Source organism: Phocoena phocoena, chromosome X, assembly GCF_963924675.1.
Source record: "Phocoena phocoena chromosome X, mPhoPho1.1, whole genome shotgun sequence".
Lineage (NCBI taxonomy): Eukaryota > Metazoa > Chordata > Mammalia > Artiodactyla > Phocoenidae > Phocoena > Phocoena phocoena.
The window spans coordinates 122,945,979-122,967,126 of NC_089240.1; the positions used below are offsets into that span (position 1 = coordinate 122,945,979).

General features: G+C 37.6%; 1 pseudogene; it reads left to right on the forward strand.

Annotated features, from left to right (window-relative positions):
- Window positions 1–18,807, forward strand: part of LOC136142285 (tRNA pseudouridine(38/39) synthase pseudogene) — a 123,074-nt pseudogene extending 104,267 nt beyond the window's left edge.
- The last annotated feature ends 2,341 nt before the right edge of the window (window positions 18,808–21,148 follow it).

The window sequence follows — 21,148 nt, forward strand, 5'->3', positions numbered from 1 at the left end:
CTGCCTCCTTGCTTTAATATCCTCCCATTCCTTTTTCCTCTTCATTCACAATTATTTATGTATACCCACCTCATTACATAAAGGACCTGAGTGTGTTAGTGTACGTGTGTGTGCATGCACCTGGTTGACTAAGCAGTTGCCTAAATTAGACTGGAATTTGTTGGTTTATATCTCTATAACTATTATTTCATTCTTTTATACTATAGGTCTTTGTGTCTATATTTGTATATAAATGTCATAATATATTTTGTCTAATAGATTATAACATTTTTCGATCCTTTCACAGCACATAGCCCAGGGTCCTTTTTTTTCCCATTTTATTTCCATATAGTATAAATGTCTTAATCTTTCTTTGCCTCAATTTTATCATCTGTAAAATGGAAAAGGGCACATACCTCTTAGGTTTGTTGTAAGGATTAAATGAGAAATAAGTGAGTACATAGTTTAGGTCAGTGACTACCGCATAAGTGGTTAATAAGATTTAGCTATATAAAGCTGCATATATTTTTTTCCAGTGAATGCATTTGGATTTTTATAGTCCCGTTAAAAAAAAAAACCTGACATTTTAAAGCACAACAGGAAAATAGAGCTATTGCTGCAATAGAAGAAAGGGAAGCCCAGAGAAGGGTGTCACCAGTGTCCAATATTAGACACTAGTGGGTCCATTCATTTTCATGTGAATGTTTTCCCACTTTCCCACCCTTCCACCCTGGAGGTTGATAAAAGAGTTAAGGAGTGGGAAGATGGCAGAGCTAACCATCTTTGAAACTATTTTTTACATTTATTTAACATTTAAACAAGAGTTGGAGAAAGCAGGATAAGAGATCATTTATTTAGAAGTAAAACTGCATTTTATCAATATAGAAATAAACCACATTTGTTTTCTCAAAATCAAGGTAAAAATTTGTTTAAATAGTCACTATAATGTGAAGCGTAGCATGTCAATTGCAAGAACACATTTTTTTTTAACATCTTTATTGGAGTCTAATTGCTTTACAGTGGTGTGTTAGTTTCTGCTTTATAACAAAGTCAATCAGCTATACAAATACATATGTCCCCATACCCGAGAACACATTTGGATTATCCAACTCAGTGGCAGCTTCAGCTAAGAAAATATTTTATGTAGATCTTTTAAAGGCATTTTTCCCCTCCCTTAGAGGCATATTGAAATTTATCATTAATCTAGAAGAATTATGTTGTTCTTGATTTAATATGCTGCTTAGCTCATTAAGCCATACTTTAAATTTATAGAGGCTGATAGTACTTACACATCCAAGTAAGCAGAATGCTCACTTTCACGTTTTATAAATTACCTGTGGAAAACTGAGTTTCTCCTTGACCTTGCCTTTTTTTGATAGACCAATTGCATAGGCCCCTAACCAGGACATTTTCAGCCCTGAAATCCCTGACCTCCCTCCTCTCACTGAATCTCTTTTGCTTTGGGAATGTTTAACCGACATCATGCTGCCCGGCTTATCTTTGTTTTAACACTGTCATTAAGAAATATCAACTCTTTAGATTAACTAGAACTCTTCAAAAAGATTTACTGTCGCTTCTGTGGTTTTTCTCCTTTGATGGGAAGGCAGATAAGATAGAGGCAAGGAAGAAAAGTGAGATCCGTATACAAAACAATACCTTAGCTTTTTTTCTCATTTCCATTTTTCTCTGAGATGTATTTACAGTTTGTATTTCTGGAAAGCCTTTTTCATTACATGCTGCATAAACATGAAGAATGTAGAGTGGTATCCATGCTGTTTGTGGTTGGTTTGCTCTTTATGCTTATGTTTTCTTGCCCTTGGCAAGAAATAAAAAGTGATTTTGCAGTTTTCTTCACTGCCTTTTTATGAGTATAAAAACGTACTTGTTCTTAATATTTTTCATAGATCTTTTAGTAGTGCAGTTGTCAAATAAAACCTCTCCTCTCTGGGTTGTTGATTTTATGGTCCCAACCAGAAGGTGGGTAATTTCAATCACTCGATAGCATATTAGGATTAAAGCAAAAAGGATCTTTGCATGTTTTCCAGTGTGCATTTTACATGAAACAAAGCAGAATGGATGCAAGCCTTGATCGATTCCTGGTGTTTTCCTTGTCCACCATAGCTTCTGTTAGAGCTCTTAAGGAGTTTTTAAAAACTAGGCACAGAGGCTGTCATCTGCTATTGCCAAAGACCAGGCAGCCCAAAGCAAATGCCAAGAGTTTTATTGGGTTCTTTTTCTCAATTTGTTATTGCATCTGGTCTTGTTCATTGCACTACATGTCAGCTGATGCAGAGAGAGGTGACTGAAACATCTAGGTTCCAAATGGCAAAGTGGGAGGCTATCCGAAAGCATTTTATGTGTTTGTATTTGCTTCCTGAAGTTTAATGAACACAAAAGGCAGCAAGGGTTGACATAAAGCAGGCTGCAGTATGGGCTGATGGGGAACGCTTACTGCTCTGTTTTATTAGTACCAAGTGGCAGGACCACCAGAAAGGTGATGCCCATCTTTCCAACAAGTTGAAATATAATTGAGTGCCTTCTGCTGCTATATATTTCCTTTGTACTATCTTGAATTCTGCTTGGGTCCTCATCTTTGTTTGTGCGATTAGAATTCATTGTCACTCACTGTTCTTCAAACTTTGCAGTTCAGTGGTTACCCTCCACCTCAGACTAGGGGATGCCCAATAAAGAAGGAGGATGAGTCGTCTCTACAGCATAAAGGGACAAGAATATATCGGAGTTATGCTATAGACCATATAATTGCCCACGTATACCGGGGATGGGGTGGGGTTAGAAGTGATGTACAAAAACTGAAGCTCTGGGGAAAATGGACATAATGACCCTTTATCTGCCTGGATGAGGTGGACACCCAGTGGTTACATTCTTGATGATTCACATTGCGTGTTGTGGATTCCATGTGAAAATTCTCCAGGGACAATTGGCATGTGTTTCCAATGTTTAATTCATATTTACTTACAAGATGGTTGGGGCAGACGTCACTGTCTTTTTGTGGGCTCAACTCTAAGTGATTATTTTAAAAGATGCTCCAGGAAAATCAAAGCAGGAATTTGGGGCAGTAATCCTAAACTCAGATCCTTATCTAAATGTCCAGACTTTGGGTGTGAGCAGGGTTGTCATACTCTAAAATACCTAGGCAGCGACTCAAAATAGCTCTTTTCTCATCACAGTGATGGATGTGTTAATTAACTTGATTGTGATAATCATCTCACAATATATAGGATATCAAATCATCACATTGTATACCTTAAATATATACAATATTTATGTATTATATTTATATATTTTATATATTATATAATTATGTCTCAATAAAACCAGAAAATAATTTCAGCTCATATTTAGTGGTTTTTAACCTTACAGTGAAAAATAATGGTGAATTATGATGTTAACTGTAACCTCTCTATAATTTAATGACAAATTTTGCCGAATATTGTTTTATTTTTATTTTCTCCTAAAAATAATTAAACATCTTCTGTGCTTCAATATACACGGTACTTCATTTAATCCTATAAGCCAGTCACTTTTTAAATTTAGATTCAGAGATGTCAAATAACTTTAAATATTTTTCAGGTTTCTGTCTTACATATTAATGTCTACATGAACATACGAATTCCTGGGTGCTGGGTTGAGTTCTCTGATCAATCAGCATTCTTCCCAGAAGTACCAGATACATCAAGAACAGTGAGCCATCAGAACAGAGATGGCCAAACCCGGGACCTGTTGGCATTAGGGTTCAGGGTCTCTTATCTATGTTTCATATCAGGCGGTTTTGCTTTTTCCTATTTTAGATATTAGGGCTCAACATATATTTTGAAAAAAATATCGAACTAATAGTTGGTTAAGATTCGTAATGCCTCTCATCTCCAGAAACATAGCAAGGGGGTGCTGAAACCTGTGCTTAGTAGTATTTGCATTTACCCCTGGCTAGGGTTCTAGGGTATAGTTTTAGGCCAAACCTTATTAATGTGCGGCCTAAGTCATTTCAGGTATGAAGATCAAACGCTCAAAAGAGCAAAGACCTAGGCAGGCACTGCAGGTTCATTTGGAATAAATTGCTTTATACATCATTTTATTTGCACCATTTCAATCCTCATAGTTACGTTGTATAGAGCTGTCTAGTTTAGCCAAAATATTTCAAAACTCAGTACTGAAGAATGAGCTCATGAATCTGTATTTGTTTTTTGTATCCTGAGATTGGCTATAAAGAGCTCAGTACTTTTTAATCACTTATTTCTTTGTGGGAACAAGTATCAATTTGGACTATAAACGGGATCCATACCTTATGACTTGGCAGATTTGCTGAAATGTTGTGCATATTTATCTGAGGGCTCAGCATGGCAAGAGCTCATCTTCCAGATGATATTTAAGAGATTTAAATTACTTATAAATTACAACATGCCTAATTCTAAAAGGATTAAGATACAATATGAAAATATTTCTTGATAAGTGCAGTTAAAATGCAAAAAAATAAGAGTACGCACAAATACAAATTCATATACATGTGAGAACCTATTTTAAAAGAGGGCAGAGAGAATCAGGTTGGACTCTGGAATGAATGAAGTACAGAAACTGAGCAATCAATTTAGCAGCCCAAACAAGAAGCAGGACCCACTGGATAATGTTGTGTGATTTTCTGGTGAAAAGAAGCAAAGCTACCCAAACACCTGTTTTCTTGACACTGAATTCCAAGAAGGACATATAGGGGGATCCTTATCTTCAGATTCAGTTTTTAAATAAATACAGCAACACTCTTCAAATGGATACATCTCAAATGGATTCTCCAGAAATGGTGAATGTCACATCAAATCAGATTTCAGTGGAGTCATCTCTGGGGACCACAAGGCAAACTTGTCCGGTGCAAATATGGCTGATGGAACAACATGAAACCAGTGCTTAGAGTACCTGGAGGAAGGAGTCCATGAGATCTTCTGGTACTTTCTCTCGTGCTATGAGCCAAGGGTTCAAATTTAAGTTTGTCTTGATTAATAAGGAAGGAAGGATGGGGGAGGGAACAAAAATCCATTAAGCCGTACAGGATAAGAGAAATGGAAACTCTGCATTTCTGTCCCAAGGGTCAATACTTCTCTATAAAACTTGAGGCCCTAAGCCTTGAAAGGTCTGCTGGGGCCCAGGGTAGGCCACCCCAAAATGTGCCTCAAGGACATATTGAGTATTTTGAATTAAAGTTACTTAATAAACAGCCAGTGCAGGAGAGGCACTCTGACCTGCTTTATGTCTCCCTAAAATCAGGAAATAAATCTCTCATGAAAGGTGCTCTCCCTGCATCTGGAGGTAGAAGGACACCCTTATTGCCAAAGATAGGGAATTGGGGCCAAGAAACCTATATATACAAACCACCCCAAGCCCAAACTCTGTTTAGAGTTTTCACTAATAAGGTACCCAAACCTAAGTTTCTTGGTCCTGTCAATTCCTCACAATTGTATTCTTTTCTTGTCTAAAAAGTATAAAAGCTGCCTACTTTGGCCACTTCTGAGGTTCCAAATGGGCCCTCCATATGCATGAATTGAAATTTGTTTTGCCTTGCATCAATTTTACTGTTAGTCCAGCCACAAGAACTCAAGAGGGGGAAGGGGGAAATTTCCTCCCTGACAGATCCCAGAGATGGGTTTGACTGTAGTTTGGGGACGAAAAGCCCTTTTCCGGCAGAGAATGGGAAAAAGGGTGATTTGCAAAGCAACATTAAGGATTGAAGCTGAGATTAAGAACCAAACAGACAGTAGACTAGAAACGTTAATCCAAAAGGACTGTGGAGAGAGTCATTAACTAGTGAAAGTTGACTAGATAAACACGTGGTAGGTCAGAGGAGAACAATCAGGTGCAGAACAGAGTGTGCTAGGCATTCTCTGGAAATATTGCTAGGCAAGCTTGCAAATTTACATGGAGTTCACTGGTATTTCCCATATATGGGCCACTGACTCAAAGAGAATCAATTTGGTTCATATACCACCCATTAAAAATACACAGTAGTTTAACTGTATATTTCCCCTTCTAGACTGTGAACCCCATGAGGAAAGAGACAGCTTGTCTTATTTACTGCTAAACATCCATTAGGAGGCACATGGCTTGATAATTAGAAGATAACAAAAATGTTTGAAGGACAGAATTAACGTGCCTATGTTTTCTCATTTAATAATGGCTATTTATAAGGGGGAGGTGGCATTATCCCTATGTTATGGATGAGGATGTAAGACCGAAAGTTGAGATAACTTACACATCCTACAGCTCTTTATCCACTTAATAAGTAGCAGTGCCATCATTTGAACGCAGGTCTGCTTTAAGTAAAAGCCCATTAAGCAACACTGTCTCCTTACCGAGCAAACATTTACAGACTAGGCACAGGGCACTGATTGCAATGTTAGATATTGGAGATACTGCAGAGAAAAGTAAGATGTGGTCCTCAGCTTCCCAAACAGAAAAGCAGAGAGTCATACAAAAGTAAAACACAGAGCTTTTTTTAAAGATCTAAAGATAAGAAAAAAATCACAATAGATGACAGCACAAACATTTAACCCTCATGAGAGAGGATTAGAAGTTTTTGATGAGATGCTTAGATAGACATTAGAAGAATTTAAGGAGTCTGATAGCCCATGTGGACATGGGAGGTGTGGTAGGCAGAATTTTGGCCCCTGTGGCCTTCTCTCTCTCTTCTTTCTCAGTAATATGTTGAATTGCAGGCCAAAATGGACTTTGCAGATGTAATTAACATTCTTATCAGTGACTTTAAAATAGGGAATTTATCCTGGATCATCTGGCCAGGCCCAGTAATAAGTATATGAGCTCACTTTTTGATCTCCATTTTGTTTACTGCATTTTGTTTTTCTGATTATGTTAGCTATATTGGTGAGTAATGCATAAATATATTTCTTATTTGTCTTTACAAAGAATCAGCTTTTGTTTTGTTAATTCTCTAGTATTTTGTTTTCTGTCTCATTTGCTTTGCCCTTAATTGTATTTTAAACCTTCTTTTCAGATTTGCTCTGTTGATATTTTTTTCAAGCTTAATTAGTTGAATGGTTTTTTAATTTTTTCCACATAGTCTAATAAAAATATTCAAAACTGTAAATTTCTCTGTAAGTTGTGCTTTAGATATATTCCACAGTTTTGACAGATACTACTTCTATTGTTCTTAAGGTCAAAGGATCTCATCATGTACATTAGAATTTATTAGTTAATGCGTGGTTTATTTGGTGTATTTTTCCTCAAGACACAGAAGATTTTTATCACGCCTTTATTATTATTCTAAGAATTTTTTTTTGTTTTAGTTATGTATTGCTACATAAGACAACCATTTTTATTATGTTGAAGATTGCTGTGGGACATCAGTTTAGACAAGTCACAGGAGGAATGGTTTGTCTCTGCTCCACAATATTTGAGGCCTCAGATTGGAAGACTCAATGACTGGGGCTGGGACGGTAGACTGTAGTGACTACACATGGGCTCTCTATTTGGCTTAGGCTTCTCACATCATGATAGCTGGGTTCCAAGAGGAAGTATCCAGAGAGCAAGTATTCTGAGGGACCTAGAGACTCAGAATCTGCTTGACTTTTTTATGACTCAGTCGAAAGGCACACAGAGTGGCATCCATGAGACTCTTTGCTGAAGCCATCCCAATCTAGCCCAGATTCAAGGAGAGGGGAAATAGCACTCACCTCTCGAATGAAGGAGTCCCTAATAATCTGTGGTCATGTTTAAAACCTGCCTCAGTCGTACCATGTTCAAAGAACTTGTTTCTGTTAAATCTTATGGTTTATATGTGCCTCATTTATTTCCCCATACGTTTATTCACAACAGTTTTCTATTTTTAAGTATATCTTTTAAAAAGCAGGATATCTTTGGTATTTTTTGTTTATTCAATATTAGAGACTCTTTTGATTGCCCCACATTAATATAGCAGGTACAGATCCATGTATCCAGGTTTGAACACTCTTTGGGTTGTGCTTTTATTTATTTCATTGCTTTTTCCATATGTATTTTGTTTTATGAGGGCTCTGAGTGGTCTCAGACTAGTGCCAGGACAGTAACTAGACATCTAGGTTCGTAAGTGCAATTGAGAGGTGCCTCCCAGCTCCAAGTCTGACTTAGCCCACCTTGCTCACATCGATATCTTGGGGCTCTCCAGGACAGTGTGAAGGAAATTAGTGGCTACAAAGAGAATCATCTACCCCAGCTGATCCCCCTGCCTTGGGTTCTTTACCCTCTCCAATTTCCATTAGTCATTTCCCCTCCATTCTTAGACCCAAACACTTTCTATATGTCTCTAAGGATTTCTCACACTTTTGTTTCAGGTGTGGAGTGTAGGATTGTGTTCTGTCAATATCTTGACTTCTTCGTTGCCTCTGGTTGGGTTTGGAGAGGAAGCCCATGTTAGTTTGACATCTTGTCTCAAAGTTTTTGGTTTCGTAAAAGTATATTCATCTGATGTTTTAAAAACATACATAAATGCAGTGGTGTATTATACATTTGCTCTTCAGCTTAGAAAATCTAGTCATTACAAATGAGGGGAACTCTCCCTTGTGCATAGCACTTCGTGGATTTTATAGCATCATCATCTTCATTATTTCAGTGCTCAGAACAACACTATGACATAGTTATAGACGAATAAACTGAGAAGTTAAGTGACTTGCCTATAAATGTAGCTAATAAGAAACATTGATGAAGTTCAAATTCAGATCCTCTGACTCCACAAATTTCTTTCTACTATACCCTCTCAATACTAAGTTTAAGATCATTTCTCTGAGTCACAAGAACAGAGGCACAGATAGATTGCATGTTGAGTGAAGACATTTTTAAAAATAATTTTTAAAATATTTAATGTAAGTATAGCTATTATGCGTGACAGAAAAGACCAGCTTAAAATGATGGATTGACTATGTAGGTTTAGAAAACCAATGACAAAATAGGCATCCATCTGGTGTGCACATTTATTTTTTAAATTGAGATTTTTTGTTCAACTTTATTTTTACACAATTTCAAATTTATGGAAAGTTGCAAGTATTGTACTAGGAATTTCCTTTATTCTTCACCAAATTCACCAGTATTTCATCACATTTTCTTGCTTTCACTCATTCATTCGTTTTCTTTCTCTCTCTCTCTGTGTAAATAGTACATATAGTATGTAAATATATAGTATTTATTCCCCCAAAACCATTTAAGGGATAAGTCACACATATTATGAATCATTGACCTAAATCCCTAAATACCTTAGGATGTATTTCGCAGAACAATAAACCACAGTAACACCAAAATTGGGAGATTTAACTTTGATATAATAATATTCTCTAATTTAGGAATCTGCACACCTTAGGTCTCAGGTCAAACATGGACAACTGCTGCTTGTTGTGAATAAACTTTTACTGGAACACAACCACATTTTGTCTATGACTGTTTCTGGGCTACAACAATACAATTGAATAGTTACAACAGGTACCATATGACCCACAAGTCTACAAATATTTAATATTTGATCCTTTACAGAAAAAGTTTTCTGATCCTTCTAGAATCCATAGTCAAATTTGACCTTGTCTAAATAATAACCTTCATAGTTGCATTTCCTCATTCACGACCCACCTAAGATCATTCATTGTATTTAGTTACGTTTCTTTAATCTCCTTCAGTCTACAACAGTTCCTCGTCCTTTCTTTGTATTTAATGACATTGAAATTTTTGAAGAATAAAGACCACTTATTTTGTAGAATATCTCTTTATATTGGTTTATCTGATATTTCCTCACGATAGATTTAAGTTATACATTTGTGACAGGAATAACACTGAAAAGATGCTGTGTTCTTCTTAGTGCACCTTATCAGTAGGTATATTAGATGTCAATTTCTCTTTTGTTAGTGATATTCATCTTAATCACTTAAGTTGGTGTTTGCTAAGTTCTTCCAACATGAAGTTACTATTTTGCCATATTGACATATAGTTTTTTGGAGGATCAGCTGAGACTTTATAAATATCTCGTTCTGAACGAATTATCACTATGATGGTTAAAAAGTGATTTTTAAAAGTCCCATATGCATATTTTAATATCTTGGTAGGACGATGAAGCTCAGACCTATGCCCACAAAGTGCAGGAGAAATGTTTAAGGCCAATACTCACTAGAAGCCAGGATTCACACAGAACGCTGAGCCTTATCTTCAGTGCCTTTTTGAGTCTGAATAATGGATGTGGTATTGAAAACAGGGAACATTGTTTGGCTGACAGAATATTTATGGAGTAAAGTACTACAGGAGTGCTCAGGATAAGTTCTGAATAATATTCTTTCAGAAAATGCAGTATAGAGATTCAAATGTAAAACTATAAGATGAATAAGAAATTTCCGTCAATTCAAAATGGTTCAATATAAGGCATAACTGTCTGCATGCCAGAAAGAAACAGGCCACAACATACAGGTTTGGGTGACAGTGATTTGTAGCAACTGTCCACAGCCAAATATTTCACTTATGTGAGTCTGTGGGAAACAAGTCCATTGGGCTGAGGTTAGACACAGTCTCCATGCCCTCGGTTAAGGGCAATCACTTAGACTGCCACTTTCAAAATGACTTTCTCAGGTAGTGGTAGCTGACATACCAAATGTATGAAACTTCTGATTTGACTCGAGATAAAGTCAAAACGAAGGTCATATCATCGTCCTCAAAGTCAGACTTTGTTCAGGAAGTAATTAGAAGAAGGATGATTAGGGAAGCAGGAACAGAACATTTTCTTCCAAGTGTTATTGACTTAGCATTGATTGATGTTTCTGTTCTGTCCACTCTCTGATTTTAAAAAAAGGATGAGTTGAAGGACTAATTTTGAGTATATTCATTTTCAATTTCCGTTCAGTATTGGCTTGGAATAGAGCAAATAGTGAAATGATACTGGTAAAGACAAAGAAGGGTAGCAAATGTTTTTCTAGATGGTACCAGAGGGATTTCCCAATACAGCACGAAGGAAGTAGTAGGAAAGAAATCTCACAACATATTTTATGTGATTGAAGTATCAATCTCTAGGTCTCCCCATTTAGACATTTACATAAAACATTGCAAATAGTCTTGTAACTACTGGTTTTTAGGCAATCCTATGTGTAATTTTAAGAAATTTTATTTTTAGAGTATGTCAGGAAGCTATAATTTTTGGGTAGTAATAATAATAGAATAAGTTGGCTTCAGTTATAGTATCCTAAAAAGGCATCGAATAATCACACTCTCATTATAATGTACAAATATAAGCCCTCTAAGAGAACAAAGATTAAGTGAAAGAAAAGAAAAATTATACCAGTGTTGAACCTTACCATATCTTGTCATACACATATGAAGATAAGAGCTAATGTTTGCTGAGTTGTTACTCGCATTCAACTGAATCTCATGTGTGAACTGATTTATAAATCTGTACATTCAATGGTAGGTTCTTTTCTACTGCTATTCACCACAAAAATCTTCGTTTAGCTTCTCTGCAAAGTTGTTGATGTTTTGAAGGATATATTACCTATATACATCTGGATCATTAGCTTCATAATTCTCCAAGATGCAGATTTGATAGGAAGTTAATTTTAAGTGGCAAAATGTCTAAATTATTTTAAGATTGGAAATATCTCTCCACTTCCAATCAATGAAAGTTTGCTTTTCACAATGCAATAATATATTCATTCAAAATATGTTTGAGAGCTTACTATGGAACAGAAATTTTTCTTAAAAGCTGGGGAATATATTGTATGTATTGAGGGTATTCAGGGAAGGTTTTAGGGTCACGTAGTCTGAAGTGAGAAGTGGCGAGAAAGGAAGGTTTTAAAACTAATTCAACAACTGCTATTTGGTATTAAGATTTCCATGAAAAAGCTACTTATGATGACACTTTAAAAGAAATAGTCTTCCTGTGGAAAAATAGGTTTCCAAAATGTAGATATCAATAGTTTATGAAGACTCAAGGGTATTGTATATTGCTATTTATCTTGATTTGTACCAGGATGACATAAATAGGCACCAAGTCCCAGCCAGAATTTTCTGTGGGAAAAGGGAAACACAGGAAGTGCTATAGATTGTTTTTTAAATTATGGTGATTTGAAGGACTGTATCTGCAGACAGATTGCCTGAATTCCAATCCTGGCTCTGCCATCCACTACTTGTGTGATCTTGGGTAAATATGAGAAAACGTAAAACCTCTGTGCAGTTTCCTACTCAATAAGGTTATTGGAGGATTAAATGTATGTAAAATATCGGGTTGGCCAAACCCGAACAAACTTTTGGCCAACCCAATATTTATAAAAGTGGCACATAGTAAGTACTTAGATACTAATATTACTATTAAATAAGGGAAAACTGTATATATGAGAAAATCCAGACTAAAGAATTTTCATCATTAAAGAAGAATGAATGAAAATAAGTGAACTGAAGATGCAATTCAAAAAGTGAAAAATACAAACAGAACAAAAGGAACCATGAGAAATGAACTGTTAAATTTAGCAACATAAATTATTGGATTGAAAATATAGATTAAAATCAATCCAAGCCTTGGCACATGGTAAAGATAATCAAAATGGACAATTTGTTTATGAATCAGAGAAAACACAAGATATGCTATCAGAAATTTGGAAGGGAATAAAATTATTCATAATGGTGGTGATAACTGATAACAAAAAATAATCTTGTCAATTGCTTCTGGAAAAAGTAGTTTCTTTGTTAGGAGACCAAAACCAAGTAAAAAGACCAAGTCATGTAGTTGAAGCATGGTTGCCGTGTATTTCTCTGAGGGGATGGTGATGTGAGCAGCCGGCTGACACTTGGTGAAGAAGATGGCAAAGAGGGGCATCCCTGGTGGCGCAGTGGTTGAGAGTCCGCCTGCCGATGCAGGGGACACGGGTTCGTGCCCCGGTCCAGGAAGATCCCACGTGCCGCGGAGCGGCTGGGCCCGTGAGCCATGGCCGCTGAGCCTGCGCGTCCGGAGCCTGTGCTCCGCAACGGGAGAGGCCACAACAGTGAGAGGCCCGCGTACCGCAAAAAAAAAAAAAAAAAAAAAAAAAAAAGATGGCAAAGAGGTGAGGGAGTAGGAAGCAAAGTTTAAGTGACAGTACTTGGAATAGAAACTTGAACTTGCCAAGCTTGGCAAGTTTTTGCTTCCTAACATATTCTTATGTATTTTCTCCCTGAATTCTGAAAAAAAAACATATTACTTTTCAAAATGCCAGCCTGGCTCAGCTAGATTAAGGGAAAAAAAGGAATAGGGTTGCACCAGAGATTGAGGGGCAGAATCGCTTTTCTGGGAAAAGGATATGATGGCAGAGCCCTTGTGTACTGTTGGTAGGACTATAAATTAGGGCAGCCAATATGGAAAACAATATGAAGGTTTCTTAAAAAATTAACAATAGAATTACTATATGATCCAGCAATTCTATTTCAGGATATATACACAAAAGGGTCTGTAATCAGAGTCTTGAAGATACATTTGTATACCCATGCTCATAGCAGCAGTATTCACAATAGGCAAATGATGGAACCACCCAAGTATTTATTGATAGATAAATGGTTAAAAATCTGGTCTATACATGCAGTGGGATATTATTTAGCCTTAAAAAAAGGAAGGAAATTCTGACACATTCTTACAGCATGGGTGAACCTTGAGGGCATTATACTAAATGAATAAGTCAGTCACAAAAAGACAAATATTGTATGATTCCATTTATATGAGGTAGCTAGAGTTGCTAAATTCATAGACAGAAAGTTGAATGGAGGGAGGGGGATTGAGGAGTTGTTTAATGGGTATAGAGTTTCAGTTTTACAAGATGAAAACAGTTTTGTTTTTTTTTTCTGGTACGCGGGCCTCTCACTGCTGTGGCCTCTCCCGTTGCGGAGCACAGGCTCCGGACGCGCAGGCTCAGCGGCCATGGCTCACGGGCCGAGCCGCTCCGCGGCATGTGGGATCTTCCTGGACCGGGGCACGAACCCGTGTCCCCTGCATCGGCAGGCGGACTCGCAACCACTACACCACCAGGGAAGCCCATGAAAACAGTTTTTTGAGATTGCTTGCATAAATGGATTTAATATTACTGAAATGCACACTTAAAATGGTTAAGATGACAAATTTTGTTATGTGTATTTTACCACAATTAAAAATAAAAAGCAGGAATGACTATATTAGTATCTGGTAAAGTAGACATCATAGCAAAGAGAGCTACTAAGGGCAAAGAGGAATATTACATTATTATAAAAGCATCAATCCACCACAAAGATATAACTGTCCTGAATATGTATCAACCAAACAGCAGAGTTTCCAAATACACAAAGCAAAAACTGACAGAGCTGAAAGAAGACATTGACTAAGCCACAGTTATACTTGGACTTCAAACACCTAACACTCAGCAACTGATAGAACCACTAGGCAGAAAGTCAGCAAAGATTGAATAACTGAACAAAACAATGACCAACAGGATCTAATTTATATATAGAAGAGTCAACAACAACAGAGTACACGCTTGTTTCAAGAGTCCTCAGAGCATATATTGATACCAAGATAATGTACATCCTGGGCCATAAAATGAGCCTCAACAAATTTAAGAGATTGAAATACTACAGAACATATTTTCTGAGCATGACGGAATCAAACTAGAAATATGTAAATATGAAAGACAACAGGAAAATCTCTAAACAATTGGAAATTAAACACACTTATAAATAATCCATGGGTCAAGGACAAAGTCGCAAGGAAAATTTTTTTAAAAAGACATTGAGCTGAATGAAAATGAAGAGACATATCAAAATATGTGGAATGCAGCTAACGTACCACTAAGAGAGCAATTTATAGCATTAAATGCTTACATTAGAAAGAAGGAAAGGTCTCAAATCAGAGACCTAAGTTCTTACCTAAAGAAGATAGGAAAAAAAGAAAATAAACCCAAAACAAGGAAGTAAATAATAAAGAGCAGAAATCAACAAAATTGAAAGGAAGAATAAAATAGTTTTTCCCCATTGATTTTCTCTATTCAAAACAATCAATGAAATTGACAAAACTTTGGAAAGACTGACAAAGAGAAAATTAGAGAAAACAATGACAAATATCAGAGATGAAACAGGGACTATCATCACAGATCCTGCAGTCAGTTAAATGGATAATAAGTGGATACTCTTGTTAACTCATAAATGTGAAAAATTACAAGAAATGAATCAATTCTTTGAAATACCACAAATTACCACCACCCCCCAAAAGGTTATATAGGCAATGTAATTAGTCCTATAACCAATAAAGAGATTGAATTTGTAGTTTAAGTTCTGAAAAAGAAATACCCATGTCCACATGATTTCACTGGAAAATTCTACCAAACAGTTAGAGATTATACATTGGCATTTACTCTTTATCACAAAATCAAAGAGGGTGAGGACATTTCACATCTCATTTTATGAAGCCAGGATTACCCTGATAACAAAACTACAAAGAGAGTACAAGAAGAAAGTGGAAAGAGTCACCATACCTGGTATTAAGGTTTACTATGCAGTCACAATAATGAAGACAGCATGGTGTTTGCTGAGGGATGACACATATATCAATGGAACAGAATAAAGAACCCAGAAATAGACTCAAACCAATATTCCTAACTATTTTTGACAAAAATGAAAAAGCAATTCAAGGAGTAAGAGTACCCTTTTTAACAAATTGTCCTGGAGCAATCGGACATCCATAGTTTAAAAACAAAACAAAACAAAATAACAACAAAAAAACCTTGGCCCAAATCTCATACCTTATACAGAAATGAAAAAATATCACACATTGAAATGTAAAACTATATAATCTTAGAGAAGATGCTTGGTACCTAAGACCAGGTGAAAAGTCCTTAGACACCAAAAGCATGATCCATAAAAGGAAAAAATTGATAAACTGGACCTCATGAAAATTATGACTTTTGCTTTGTGAAACGTGCTATAATGATGATGAAACATAAGCTACAGACTGGGAAAAAAATATAAATCACATTACCTGACAAAGGACTTGTATCTGAAACATGTAAAGAGCTCTTGACATTCAACAGTGAAAAAATTTTAAAATCCAATTAGAAAATGGGCTATAGCAGTGGCCCGCGATAAGCAGATGGGTCGGACCTGTATGGCTCCTTTATTTCTGGGGTTATCATTTCATTGCTAAAAATGACATAAACAGAAACCAGACCGAAAAACTCCTAATAAGAGTACAAGAACTGGAGAAGGAGATGCAACGGCTTAAAAAGGAACAGGCCAACAACAAGAATTCAAATATTAGAGAAAATTCTTCAGGAACTGGAAATGCTAAGTGTGCTCTTTTTTTTTTTTTTTTTTTAATTTCAGTGCTCATGACCAAAGACATGCAGCCCTAACATTAGTCTGTCTGGTCTGGACTAGGGATACCAAGGCTTTGCCAGTCAGGAGAACACAATACTACTGAACAGAAACTGAGGCTTAACCGAGACTAGACTAGGAGAAAACAGGCAGATCTCCAACCCTCACTGATGTGGGTGAACAAACAAAGACATTAAATGACTTTGGACAGGTGATTTCTCTTGACCTTTGTTTTTACTTTCCAAGGGGCAGGGATTCAGAGGATTTTAATTTGAAAGGGGTCAACGATGCTGCTAAAGAGATTCATTATGCCCACATTTCCAATCAGGTGCTCCCTCCAGACTTCTCTCTACTGGCCTGGGCCCCTGTAGAACCCAGCTTCAGTGCTAGGTTCAGCTATCATGAGCAGACTTACTGCCATTTTCCCTTTGTGCTGATTTAGATATTGTAACCATGAATTATACAGCTCAGAAATAGGACGACACATAAGATTTCAGGAACTTGTGTAAAATACATGTAGCCAACAGAGTGATTAATTTTCAGTGGACTACTCTCTCTGCTCAAGTACAGCTAGGAGTCCAGAGCCTGGGTGAGGGGAAAGGACAAGAACCTTTCTAGTTATGTCAATGTGAAGTGAGTGGCCAGGTGTTCCTTTATCGTCAAGTCCGCTGTACGATGGCTGTCTTTTTCTGATTGCCAAAGGAATGGAGAAGCCAGAGATTATTGATAAATCTGCTGAACATAGAGAAATATCCCCAGAAACCTCACTATGGTATGGCTGTAGAATTTTCTCTTGTCTTATATGACTTTAAGTTTGAAAATATCAACTGGATCTAGGATTGGGAGGTTCAGGAGTTCAGTGCTACCCACCACCGACAGCTATAGGCTAAATACACTGTTAAAACTTACATGTTGTATAGTATACTAGAAGGACTGGACTCTGTTGCCATACCCTGTGGGAAAGGACCAAAAATGGATGGAGTGATACAATAAAGAAAAGTTAATAACTGTCATAAGGCAGACCATTGCATTTGTAGTAGGAGTGGAAATGTACATTATAAGCCCCTAATAGATCATCCTAAATGTCAAGTATAGGAATCCTGATCCAGCATCTTGTAAGTAGGGGATGCATCGAGCATCCACGTTTATTTCATGAAGAGTAAACAAAAGCCTAAAGGGACTGTAATGAAACACAGAGGAAGAAAATATTATATATAGAAGACAACAAAGAGGCTCTGTGTTTATACAGAAACTAAAACATCATTTAACCACAGAAAAACTCACCAGGGTCTCGGAGGCAACAACCAGCTAGTGGTAGGTGGGTGTAGAAAGGAAATAATATACATGCTATATATATATAGCAAGAAGTCCTAGAAATTCAGATGATCAGCTCTTAACAAAAGCCCATAAGGTCATAGTAAGGAAGGTCTTGTTGCTTAAGTAAGAAACAATTTGTTCTTTTATCGCTGTCATAAAAGATTGAGATTTTTAAAAAGCAGTCGTAAAATGGAGATGTATTTCTGTGCACCTGGAAACCTGTGCCTTGTGTTCAAATTCATGAAAGCCTGATTTTGCCAGTGTTAAAAAAAAAATAGCCTATAGACATGAATAGAAATCTTAGTGAAGAGGATATACAGATGGCAAATGAGCACATAAGATGTTCAACATTTACCATCAGGGAATTGCAAATGAAAAGTTCAATGAGATATCACTATACATGAACCAGAATCACTTAAAACAATTTTTTAAATGATAACAACAAATGCTGGTGACAGTGCAAAAGACCTGGTGGGACTGTAAACTAGTATAGCCACTCTGGAGAGAAGTATGGAACTTTTTTACAAAACTCAATATGCCATTACCATATGACCCAGCAATTGTACTCGTGGGCATTTATCTCAGAGAAATGAAAACTTTAAGTTCATAGAAAAACTTATACAGGAACGATCATATCAGCCTAATTCGTAATAGTCAAAAAATAAGAACAACGAAAATGTCCTTCAATAAATGAATGGTTAAACTGTGGTACATCCATACCATAGAATACTACTCACCAATAAAGAAAGCAAAAAAAAAAAATTGATACACACAATCACTTGAATATATCTCAAGGGATTTATGCTGAATGTAAAAAGCCAATCACAAAAGGTTATATGTTGAATGATTCTATTTACTTAACATTCTAATGGCAGCATTATAGACATGAAGAACAAATTACTGATTCCAGGGGTCATGGAGAGAGGGAGATAGTTGTGATTATAAATAAGTAGAATGACAGATCCTTGTGATGGAAACTTTCTGTATCTTGACTGTAGTGGTGATAATCACAGGAAACTACACAGGTGGTAAAATTGCATAGAACCATACACACAAGCACACAGACTTGTGCATGTAAAACTGCTGAAATTGAATATGGTAAACGGATCAAAACAATTTCAGTTTCCTGATTGTGATATTGTCCTATAGATATGCAAGATGTTACCACTGCGAGAAACTAGGTTAAGGGTATAAGGTATCTTTCTATTTCTTATGACTGCACATGGCTTGACAATGATCTTAATTTTTAAATAAAATTAAAGCAAGTTTGTGGCATCATTTAAATGCTACTAAACTCTCAACAAAATGACAATCATAATATTAGAAAGAAATGTAATATTGACGTACACAAGAACATTGACTCTGTATGCTGAGTAATAGAAGCTGGATAAAAATGAGTACATACTGATTCCATTTATATAAAATGCTAGAACATGTAATCTATGGAGACAGCAAGCAAATCAGTGGTTATCTGAGGATGGGGGTGCAGAGAGGGACAAGAGGAAGCAATTGTCGGGGGGTAAGGGGAGACTTATGGGGGTGATGGGTATTTTCACACTTAGAATTGTGGTAATGGTTTAACAAGTATACACATCTGACCAAACTCATTCAGCGGTCACTTTAGGCATGTGCAATGTATTATATGTCAATTATACTTCAATAAAACCACTTAAAAGGATAGTCTCTTCAGAGAAAAACCAACAACAACTTTGGAAGGAATAGAGATAAAAGATATTTGGAGGGGAGATTATGTTGTTTTAGAATTCTTTGTAGACAGCTGCCTGTACTGAAAGCAGACAGCTCTTACTTCCCTGCCCTTGGGAAGCCACTGCTCCACCTTAAGTTTCTTTAGAAAGTGGGCTGATCAGTGTTGGGTTTGTGGCTTCCATTCACCATTATTTTAGTCCTCAGGGTGCTTTCGATAACTTTTAGTAGGGTGAGATTTTTGGCCCTCTGGAGGACCTTTAGTCGCTGGCATCGTAGGGTGAGATGTAGCAAACACTTCTATGACGTAGGTGGCCTGGAAGTGATTTGTCTATTTCTTGGGATGATACTGCCATCTACACACGTCAGACCACATAGGTTCTGGCAATGTACACTTTGTCGTGCCCCTCGTCCAGCCCCCTACCCCAAAGACAGAAACGCCAAGCCCCTTTCCACCTTGCCTGTGGGTTCAAGTGTTAGGTAGGAAATTTATCTTCGGCACTCAGCCCTGACCCATTCCTTATCCCCACTGTCTGGTTAACTGTGATTCTGCCAGTGTCCCCCCCAACCTTGCAGGACTCAATGTCCCTCCCTCCTCACACACCTGCCTCTTCCCTTCCTTCCCTGCTCCCACCATGAGAGAACTCGCAGAAACACACAGAAATTTTCACAAGTTGATTTTATTTAATTAGCATCCGTGTACCCTGATGCTGTAAAATTCCATGTCTACACAGTTGGCCATTTCTCAGACCTCAGACTTGGCAGATGTTTCTGAGGTCTCTGGCCTCCCCCTGAACTTTACTGGCTCACCAGCTCTTCGCTTGGAGGGGTGTTGCTGCACAGCACTTGGTTCTGCACGGCCTCTTGGTTCTGCACGGCCTCTTGGTTCTGCTCGGCCTCTTGGTTCTGCTCTGCATTATTTTGATTTTCATCCAGCCTGTGAGAAGAGCTGGAGAGTGTTTGCCCTGTAGCTTTCTTATGCTGTCTTGTAGGGTTGACAGCTTTCTCAGAAGCTTTTTTATTCAGACTCCTCTGAAGGGGTTTCCTTACGGTCCTGGCTGTCTTCAGCACCTGGAAGGACAACAGAGTGAGGTCAGAAGGACATTGGATTAGGGAGAAGAAGATGGGCTATTGTTGGAAAGGGAGACTTCATGAGAAGGGGTCAGGGCTGAGGAGGGGGTTTGTGCCAGGCAGGGAGAGGGAATCCATGAAGAAAACAGCTTGGGTAGGGTCCTCTTACGTTGCCACCACGTCTAGGTCTGAGGTTATAGGGAGCCTCATTCATCCTCCTCCGTTTGGTTCTTGAGGGTTTTCGATCCATATCTGTATTAGGCTCTAGTAGCCTCCTGCACACCTCAGCTGTATTGAAGCCTACCAGTGGTCTACTCCAGGCCTACTGACCACGCTATATATACAGCTCCCCAGGACGATGAAGGGGCCGTACCCTTAGCCAATGGTGGCTAAGGAGGGACTTAGCCATCACAAAGCAGCCCTTGTGACACGTCTGTTGATGTAGCTCAGACGTTTCCAAGAACCATTCCTGACACCTGGGGCGGGGTGGGGGTGGGGGATGATGATGAGGCCAGGATGGCTCAGTTAGAGAGGAGAGTCTTCCCAAGCCGAACTGCCACCCCTCCTCATATCCCTATGTTCAGTTGTGGTGGTGCACATGGTAGAGAACAAACCTTTCCTCCAAGCTATTCTCCAAGGCCACCCCTACTCAGTGGTTTATTCTGAGATCTCCCACCCTTAATTATCAGCTAGTGTTTTGGATATCTTACTTAAAATCCCTCCAAAAGCTATATGGCCGAATTTAAATATTGGTGGAGAT